Here is a 12,267-nt window from a genome sequence, read left to right on the forward strand (position 1 = left end):
CTGCTACTCCAACAACCACAACAGCTGCACCAACAACAACCACAATAGCTCCAACAACAACCACTGCTGCTCCTACAACTACAACAGTTGCTCCAACAACCACCACTGCTGCTCCAACAACCACCACTGCTGCTCCTACAACCACCACAGCAGCTCCAACAACCACCACAGCAGCTCCAACAACCACAACAGCTGCACCAACAACAACAACAGCAGCTGCAACAACAACCACCGCTGCTCCAACAACAACCACTGCTGCTCCAACAACAACCACTGCTGCTCCAACAACAACCACTGCTGCTCCAACAACAACCACTGCTGCTCCAACAACAACCACTGCTGCTCCAACAACAACAACAACTGTCTCTCCAACAACCACCACAACAGCTCCAACAACAACCACTGCTGCTCCAACAACCACCACAGCAGCTCCAACAACAACCACAGCAGCTCCAACAACAACCACTGCTACTCCTACAACTACAACAGTTGCTCCAACAACTACCACTGCTGCTCCTACAACCACCACAGCAGCTCCAACAACCACCACAGCAGCTCCAACAACCACAACAGCTGCACCAACAACAACAACAGCAGCTCCAACAACAACCACTGCTGCTCCAACAACAACCACTGCTGCTCCAACAACAACCACTGCTGCTCCAACAACAACCACTGCTGCTCCAACAACAACAGCAGCTCCAACAACAACTGTCTCTCCAACAACCACCACAGCAGCTCCAAAAACAACCACATTTGCTCTTGCATCAACAACAGTAGCTCGAACAACAACCACTGCTGCTCCAACAACCACCACAGCAGCTGCAACAACAACCACTGCTACTCCAACAACAACCACAGCAGCTCCAACAACAACCACTGCTGCTCCTACAACCTCCACAGCAGCTCCCACAACCACCACAGCAGCTGTAACAACCACCACCGTAGCTCCAACAACCACCACAACAGCTGCACCAACAACAGCAGCTCCTACAACGACCACAGCAGCTCCTACAACCACCACAACAGCTGCACCAAAAACAACAGCTGCTCCAACAACAACCACCATATCTCCAACAACCACAATAGCTGCACCAACAACAACAGCAGCTCCAACAACCACCACAGCAGCTCCAACAACCACCACCATAGCTCCAACAACCACAACAGCTGCACCAACAACAACAACAGCAACTCCAACAACAACCACTGCTGCTCCAACAACCACCACAGCAGCTCCAACAACAACAAGTGTCTCTCCAACAACCACCACAGCAGCTCCAACAACAACCACTGCTGCTCCAACAACCACCACTGCAGCTCCAACAACCACAACAGCTGCACCCACAACAACAACAGCAGTTCCAACAACAACCACTGCTGCTCCTACAACTACAACAGTAGCTCCAACAACCACCACTGCTGCTCCTACAACCACCACAGCAGCTCCAACAACCACAACAGCTGCACCAAAAACAGCAACAACAACAGCAGCTCCAACAACAACCACTGCTGCTCCTACAACAACAGCAGCTCCAACAACAACTGTCTCTCCAACAACCACTACAGCAGCTGCAACAACAACCACTGCTACTCCAACAACAACCACAGCAGCTCCAACAACAACCACTGCTGCTACTACAACCTCCACAGCAGCTCCCACAACCACCACAGCAGCTCCAACAACCACCACCGTAGCTCCAACAACCACAACAGCTGCACCAACAACAACAACAACAGCAGCTCCAACAACCACCACAGCGGCTCCAACAACAACCAAAGCAGCTCCAACAACCACAACAGCTGCACCAAAAACAACAGCTGCTCCAACAACAACCACCATATCTCCAACAACCACAATAGCTGCACCAACAACAACAGCAGCTCCAACAACCACCACAGCAGCTCCAACAACCACCACCATAGCTCCAACAACCACAACAGCTGCACCAACAACAACAACAGCAACTCCAACAACAACCACTGCTGCTCCAACAACCACCACAGCAGCTCCAACAACAACAAGTGTCTCTCCAACAACCACCACAGCAGCTCCAACAACAACCACTGCTGCTCCAACAACCACCACTGCAGCTCCAACAACCACAACAGCTGCACCCACAACAACAACAGCAGTTCCAACAACAACCACTGCTGCTCCTACAACTACAACAGTAGCTCCAACAACCACCACTGCTGCTCCTACAACCACCACAGCAGCTCCAACAACCACAACAGCTGCACCAAAAACAGCAACAACAACAGCAGCTCCAACAACAACCACTGCTGCTCCTACAACAACAGCAGCTCCAACAACAACTGTCTCTCCAACAACCACTACAGCAGCTGCAACAACAACCACTGCTACTCCAACAACAACCACAGCAGCTCCAACAACAACCACTGCTGCTACTACAACCTCCACAGCAGCTCCCACAACCACCACAGCAGCTCCAACAACCACCACCGTAGCTCCAACAACCACAACAGCTGCACCAACAACAACAACAACAGCAGCTCCAACAACCACCACAGCGGCTCCAACAACAACCAAAGCAGCTCCAACAACCACAACAGCTGCACCAACAACAACAGCAGCTCCAACAAAAACCACTGCTACTCCAACAACAACCACTGCAACTCCAACAACCACAACACCTGCACCAACAACAACAACAGCAGCTCCAACAACAACCACAGCAGCTCCAACAACAACCACTGCTGCTCCTACAACCACCACAGCAGCTCCAACAACCACCACCATAGCTCCAACAACCACAACAGATGCACCAACAACAACAACAGCAGCTCCTACAACCACCACAGCAGTTCCTACAACCACCACCGTAGCTCCATCAACAACAACAACAGCTCCAACAACAACCAAAGCAGCTCCAACAACCACCACAGTAGCTCCAACAACCACAACAGCTGCACCAACAACAACAGCAACTCCAACAACAACCACTGCTGCTCCAACAACAACCACTGCAACTCCAACAACAACCACAGCAGCTCCAACAACAACCACTGCTGCTCCTACAACCACCACAGCAGCTCCAACAACCACCACCATAGCTCCAACAACCACAACAGATGCACCAACAACAACAACAGCAGCTCCTACAACCACCACAGCAGTTCCTACAACCACCACCGTAGCTCCATCAACAACAACAACAGCTCCAACAACAACCACTGCTGCTCCTACAACCACAACAGCTGCACCAACAACAACCACAACAGCTAAACCAACAACAACCACAGCAGCTCCAACAACAACCACTGCTGCTCCTACAACCACCACAGCAGCTCCAACAACCACCACCATAGCTCCAACAACCACAACAGATGAACCAACAACAACAACAACAGCAGCTCCTACAACCACCACAGCAGCTCCAACAACCACCACCATAGCTCCAACAACCACAACAGCTGCACCACCAACAACAACAGTAGCTCCAACAACAACCACTGCTAGTCCAACGACAACAACAGTACCTCCAACAACAACCACTGGTGCTCCTACAACTACCACAGCAGCTCCAACAACCACCACCGTAGCTCCAACAACCACAACAGCTGCACCAACAACAACAACAACAGCAGCTCCAACAACCACCACAGAAGCTCCAACCACAACCACTGCTACTCCAACAACAACCACTGCTGCTCCAACAACCACTACAGCAGCTCCAACAACCACTGCTGCTCCAACAACCACTACTGCTCCTACAACAACAACAGTAGTTCCAACAACAACCATTGCTGCTCCAACAACCACTACAGCAGATCCAACAACCACCAGAGTAGCTCCAACAACCACAACAGCTGCACCAACAACACCAACAACAACAGCAGCTCCAACAAAAAACACTTTTGCTCCTACAACACCAAAAACAGCAGCTCCAACAACAACCACAACTGCTCCTACAACCACCACAGCAGCTCCAACAACAACCATTGCTGCTCCTACCACACCAACAACAGCAGCTCAAACAACAACCACTGCTGCTCCTACAACCACAACAGCAGCTCCTACAACCACCACAGTAGCTCCATCAACAACAAAAGCAGCTCCAACAACAAACACCGTCTCTCCAACAACCACCACTGCTGCTCCAACAACCACAACAGCACCTCCAAAAACAACCACTGCTACTTCAACAACAACCACAGCAGCTCCAACAACAACCACTGCTGCTCCTACAACAACAACAACAGTAGTTCCAACAACAACCACTGCTGCTCCTACAACACCAACAACAGCAGTTCAAACAAAAACCACTGCTGCTCCTACAACCACAACAACAGCTCCAACAACCACCACCGTAACTCCAACAACCACAACAGCTGCACCAACAACAACAACAGCAGCTCCAACAACAACAACAACAACAGCTGCACCAACAACAACCACAGTAGCTCCAACAACAACCACTGCTGCTCCAACAACCACCACTGCTACTCCAACAACAACCACTGCTGCTCCAACAACCACCACAGAAGCTCCAAAAACAATCACTACTACTCCCACAACCACAACAGCTGCACCAACAACAACGACAGCAGCTCCAACAACAACCACTGGGGCTCCTACAACTACCACAGGAGCTCCAACAACCACCACCGTAGCTCCAACAACCACAACAGCTGAGCCAACAACAACAACAGCAGCAGCTCCAACAACCACCACAGCAGCTCCAGCCACAACCAATGCTACTCCAACAACAACCACTGCTGCTCCAACAACAACTGCTGCTCCTACAACAACAACAGTAGCTCCAACAACAACCACTGCTGCTCCAACAACCACTACAGCAGCTCCAACAACAACAACAGCAGCTCCAACAACCACCACAGCGGCTCCAACAACAACCAAAGCAGCTCCAACAACCACAACAGCTGCACCAACAACAACAGCAGCTCCAACAAAAACCACTGCTACTCCAACAACAACCACTGCAACTCCAACAACCACAACACCTGCACCAACAACAACAACAGCAGCTCCAACAACAACCACTGCAAATCCAACAACAACCACAGCAGCTCCAACAACAACCACTGCTGCTCCTACAACCACCACAGCAGCTTCAACAACCACCACCATAGCTCCAACAACCACAACAGATGCACCAACAACAACAACAGCAGCTCCTACAACCACCACAGCAGTTCCTACAACCACCACCGTAGCTCCATCAACGACAACAACAGCTCCAACAACAACCAAAGCAGCTCCAACAACCACCACAGTAGCTCCAACAACCACAACAGCTGCACCAACAACAACAGCAACTCCAACAACAACCACTGCTGCTCCAACAACAACCACTGCAACTCCAACAACAACCACAGCAGCTCCAACAACAACCACTGCTGCTCCTACAACCACCACAGCAGCTCCAACAACCACCACCATAGCTCCAACAACCACAACAGATGCACCAACAACAACGACAGCAGCTCCAACAACAACCACTGGGGCTCCTACAACTACCACAGGAGCTCCAACAACCACCACCATAGCTCCAACAACCACAACAGCTGCACCACCAACAACAACAGTAGCTCCAACAACAACCACTGCTAGTCCAACGACAACAACAGTACCTCCAACAACAACCACTGGTGCTCCTACAACTACCACAGCAGCTCCAACAACCACCACCGTAGCTCCAACAACCACAACAGCTGCACCAACAACAACAACAACAGCAGCTCCAACAACCACCACAGAAGCTCCAACCACAACCACTGCTACTCCAACAACAACCACTGCTGCTCCAACAACCACTACAGCAGCTCCAACAACCACTGCTGCTCCAACAACCACTACTGCTCCTACAACAACAACAGTAGTTCCAACAACAACCATTGCTGCTCCAACAACCACTACAGCAGCTCCAACAACCACCAGAGTAGCTCCAACAACCACAACAGCTGCACCAACAACACCAACAACAACAGCAGCTCCAACAAAAACCACTTTTGCTCCTACAACACCAAAAACAGCAGCTCCAACAACAACCACAACTGCTCCTACAACCACCACAGCAGCTCCAACAACAACCATTGCTGCTCCTACCACACCAACAACAGCAGCTCAAACAACAACCACTGCTGCTCCTACAACCACAACAGCAGCTCCTACAACCACCACAGTAGCTCCATCAACAACAAAAGCAGCTCCAACAACAACCACCGTCTCTCCAACAACCACCACTGCTGCTCCAACAACCACAACAGCACCTCCAAAAACAACCACTGCTACTTCAACAACAACCACAGCAGCTCCAACAACAACCACTGCTGCTCCTACAACAACAACAACAGTAGTTCCAACAACAACCACTGCTGCTCCTACAACACCAACAACAGCAGTTCAAACAAAAACCACTGCTGCTCCTACAACCACAACAACAGCTCCAACAACCACCACCGTAACTCCAACAACCACAACAGCTGCACCAACAACAACAACAGCAGCTCCAACAACAACAACAACAACAGCTGCACAAACAACAACCACAGTAGCTCCAACAACAACCACTGCTGCTCCAACAACCACCACTGCTACTCCAACAACAACCACTGCTGCTCCAACAACCACCACAGAAGCTCCAACAACAATCACTACTACTCCCACAACCACAACAGCTGCACCAACAACAACGACAGCAGCTCCAACAACAACCACTGGGGCTCCTACAACTACCACAGGAGCTCCAACAACCACCACCGTAGCTCCAACAACCACAACAGCTGAGCCAACAACAACAACAGCAGCAGCTCCAACAACCACCACAGCAGCTCCAGCCACAACCAATGCTACTCCAACAACAACCACTGCTGCTCCAACAACAACTGCAGCTCCAACAACAACAACAGTAGCTCCAACAACAACCACTGCTGCTCCAACAACCACTACAGCAGCTCCAACAACAACAACAGCAGCTCCAACAACCACCACAGCGGCTCCAACAACAACCAAAGCAGCTCCAACAACCACAACAGCTGCACCAACAACAACAGCAGCTCCAACAAAAACCACTGCTACTCCAACAACAACCACTGCAACTCCAACAACCACAACACCTGCACCAACAACAACAACAGCAGCTCCAACAACAACCACTGCAAATCCAACAACAACCACAGCAGCTCCAACAACAACCACTGCTGCTCCTACAACCACAACAGCAGCTCCAACAACCACCACCATAGCTCCAACAACCACAACAGATGCACCAACAACAACAACAGCAGCTCCTACAACCACCACAGCAGTTCCTACAACCACCACCGTAGCTCCATCAACAACAACAACAGCTCCAACAACAACCAAAGCAGCTCCAACAACCACCACAGTAGCTCCAACAACCACAACAGCTGCACCAACAACAACAGCAACTCCAACAACAACCACTGCTGCTCCAACAACAACCACTGCAACTCCAACAACAACCACAGCAGCTCCAACAACAACCACTGCTGCTCCTACAACCACCACAGCAGCTCCAACAACCACCACCATAGCTCCAACAACCACAACAGATGCACCAACAACAACAACAGCAGCTCCTACAACCACCACAGCAGTTCCTACAACCACCACCGTAGCTCCATCAACAACCACAACAGCTACACCAACAACAACCACAGCAGCTCCAACAACAACCACTGCTGCTCCTACAACCACCACAGCAGCTCCAACAACCACCACCATAGCTCCAACAACCACAACAGATGCACCAACAACAACAACAGCAGCTCCTACAACCACCACAGCAGCTCCAACAACCACCACCATAGCTCCAACAACCACAACAGCTGCACCACCAACAACAACAGTAGCTCCAACAACAACCACTGCTAGTCCAACGACAACAACAGTACCTCCAACAACAACCACTGGTGCTCCTACAACTACCACAGCAGCTCCAACAACCACCACCGTAGCTCCAACAACCACAACAGCTGAGCCAACAACAACAACAGCAGCAGGTCCAACAACCACCACAGCAGCTCCAGCCACAACCAATGCTACTCCAACAACAACCACTGCTGCTCCAACAACAACTGCTGCTCCTACAACAACAACAGTAGCTCCAACAACAACCACTGCTGCTCCAACAACCACTACAGCAGCTCCAACAACCACCACAGTAGCTCCAACAACCACAACAGCTGCACCAACAACACCAACAACAACGGCAGCTCCAACAACAACCACTGCTGCTCCTACAACACAATCAACAGCAGCTCCAACAACAACCACAGCTGCTCCTACAACCACCACAGCATTTCCAACAACAACCACCGTAGCTCCATCAACAACAAAAGCAGCTCCAACAACAACCACTGTCTCTCCAACAACCACCACAGCAGCTCCAACAACTACCACTGCTGCTCCAACAACCACAACAGCACCTCCAAACACAACTACTGCTACTTCAAAAACAACCACAGCAGCTCCAACAACAACCACTGCTGCTCCTACAACCACCACAACAGCTCCAACAACCACAACAGCTGCACCAACAACAACCACCGTAGCTCCAACAACCACAACAGCTGCACCAACAACAACCACTGCTGCTACAACAACAACAGCTCCAACAACAACAAGAGTAGCTCCAACAACAACCACTGTCTCTCCAACAACCACCACAGCAGCTCCAACAACAACCACTGCTGCTCCTACAACAACAACCGTAGCTCCAACAACAACCACTGCTGCTCCAACAACAACTACAGCAGCTCCAACAACAACCACTGCTACTTCAACAACAACCACAGCATCTCCAACAACAACCACTGCTGCTCCTACAACAACAACAACAGTAGCTCCAACAACGACTGCTGCTCCTACAACCACCACAGCAGCTCCAACAACCACCACCGTAACTCCAACAACCACAACAGCTGCACCAACAACCACCACCGTAGCTCCAACAACCACAACAGCTGCACCAACAACAACAGCTCCAACAACAACAACTGTCTCTCCAACAACCACCACAATAGCTCCAACAACAACCACTGCTGCTCTTACAACAACAACAGCTGCACCAACAACAACCACTGCTGCTCCAACAACAACAACAACAACAACAGCTCCGACAACAACAACAGTAGCTCCAACAACCACCACCATAGCTCCACCAACCAAAACAGCTGCACCAACAACAACAGCTCCAACAACAACAACTGTCTCTCCAACAACCACCACAATAGCTCCAACAACAACCACTGCTGCTCTTACAACAACAACAGTCGCTCCAACAACAACCACTGCTGCTCCAACAACCACCACAGCAGCTCCAACAACAACCACTGCTACTCCAACAACCACAACAGCTGCACCAACAACAACAAAAACAGTAGCTCCAGCAACAACCATTGCTGCTCCGACAACCACCACAACAGCTCCAAGAACAATCACTGCTGCTCCGAAAACTACAACAGTAGCTCCAACAACCACCACTTCTGCTCCTACAACCACCACAGCAGCTCCAACAACCACCACAGCAGCTCCAACAACCACAACAGCAGCTCCAACAACCACAACAGCTGCACCAACAACAACCACTGCTGCTCCAACAACCACCACTGCTACTCCAACAACAACCACTGCTGCTCCAACAACCACCACAGCAGCTCCAAGAACAACCACTGCTACTCCCACAACCACAACAGCTGCACCAACAACAACGACAGCAGCTCCAACAACAACCACTGCTGCTCAAACAACCACCACAGCAGCTCCAACAACCACCACTGCTGCTCCTACAACCACTACTCTAGCGCCTTCAACCACAACAGCTGCACCACCAACAACAACAGTAGCTCCAACAACAACCACCGCTAGTCTAACAACAACAACAGTAGCTCCAACAACAACCACCGCTAGTCTAACAACAACAACAGCAGCTCCAACAACCACCACCGTAGCTCCAACAACCACAACAGCTGCACCAACAACAACAACAGCAGCTCCAACAACCACCACAGCAGCTCCAGCCACAACCACTGCTACTCCAACAACAACCACTGCTGCTCCAACAACCACCACAGCAGCTCCAACAACCACAACAGCTGCACCAACAACAACCACCGTAGCTCCAACAACCACAACAGCTGCACCAACAACAACCACTGCTGCTCCAACAACAACAGCTCCAACAACAACAAGAGTAGGTCCAACAACCACTTCCATAGCTCCAACAACCACAACAGCTGCACCAACAACAACTACTGATTCTGCAACACCCACTACTGTAGCTCCAACAACCACAAGAGTAGCTCCAACAACAACCACTGTCTCTCCAACAACCACCACAGCAGCTCCAACAACAACCACTGCTGCTCCTACAACAACAACCGTAGCTCCAACAACAACCACTGCTGCTCCAACAACAACTACAGCAGCTCCAACAACAACCACTGCTACTTCAACAACAACCACAGCATCTCCAACAACAACCACTGCTGCTCCTACAACAACAACAACAGTAGCTCCAACAACGACTGCTGCTCCTACAACCACCACAGCAGCTCCAACAACCACCACCGTAACTCCAACAACCACAACAGCTGCACCAACAACCACCACCGTAGCTCCAACAACCACAACAGCTGCACCAACAACAACCACTGCTGCTCCAACAACAACAACAACAACAGCTCCAACAACAACAACAGTAGCTCCAACAACCACCACCATAGCTCCACCAACCACAACAGCTGCACCAACAACAACAGCTCCAACAACAACAACTGTCTCTCCAACAACCACCACAATAGCTCCAACAACAACCACTGCTGCTCTTACAACAACAACAGTCGCTCCAACAACAACCACTGCTGCTCCAACAACCACCACAGCAGCTCCAACAACAACCACTGCTACTCCAACAACCACAACAGCTGCACCAACAACAACAACAACAGTAGCTCCAGCAACAACCATTGCTGCTCCGACAACCACCACAACAGCTCCAACAACAATCACTGCTGCTCCGAAAACTACAACAGTAGCTCCAACAACCACCACTGCTGCTCCTACAACCACCACAGCAGCTCCAACAACCACCACAGCAGCTCCAACTACCACAACAGCAGCTCCAACAACCACAACAGCTGCACCAACAACAACCACTGCTGCTCCAACAACCACCACTGCTACTCCAACAACAACCACTGCTGCTCCAACAACCACCACAGTAGCTCCAACAACCACAACAGCTGCACCAACAACACCAAAAACAACAGCAGCTCCAACAACAACCACTGCTGCTCCTACAACCACTACAGCAGCTCCAACAACCACCACAGAAGCTCCAACAACCACAAAAGCTGCACCAACAACAACAACCAATTCTGCTCCAACAACCACCACGGCAGCTCCAACATCAACAACTGTCTCTCCAACAACCACCACAGCAGCTCCAACAACAACCACTGCTGCTCCTACAACAACAACAGTAGCTCCAACAACAACCACTGCTGCTCCAACAACCACTACAGCAGCTCCAACAACAACCACTGCTGCTCCTACAACCACCACAGCAGCTCCAACAACCACCACAGCAGCTCCAACAACCACCACCGTAGCTACAACAACAACCACAGCAGCTCCAACAACAACCACTGCTGCTCCTACAACCACCACAACAGCTCGAACAACCAACACAGCAGCTCAAACAAACACCACCGTAGCTACAACAACCACAACAGCTGCACCAACAACAACAACAGCAGCTCCTACAACCACCACAACAGCTCCTACAACCACCACAGCTGCTCCTACAACCACCACCGTAGCTCCGTCAACAACAACAGCAGCACCAACAACAACCACTGCTGCTATTACAACCACCACAGCAGCTCCAACAACCATAACAGCTGCACCAACAACAACAGCAGCTCCAACAACAACCACTGCTGCTCCTACAACCACCACAGCAGCTCCAACAACAAATATCTCTCCAACAACCACCACAGCAGCTCCAACAAGCACCACAGCAGCTCCAACAACCACAACAGCTGCACCAACAAAAACAGCAGCTCCAACAACCACCACAGCAGCTCCAACAACCACCACCATAGCTCCAACAACCACAACAGTTGCACCAACAACAACAACAACAGCAGCTCCAAGAACAATCACAGCTACTCCAACAACCACCACAACAGCTCCAACAACAACAACTGTCTCTCCAACAACCACAACTGCTTCTCCAACAACCACAACAA

This window comes from Symphodus melops, assembly GCF_947650265.1.
Source record: "Symphodus melops genome assembly, chromosome: 20".
Lineage (NCBI taxonomy): Eukaryota > Metazoa > Chordata > Actinopteri > Labriformes > Labridae > Symphodus > Symphodus melops.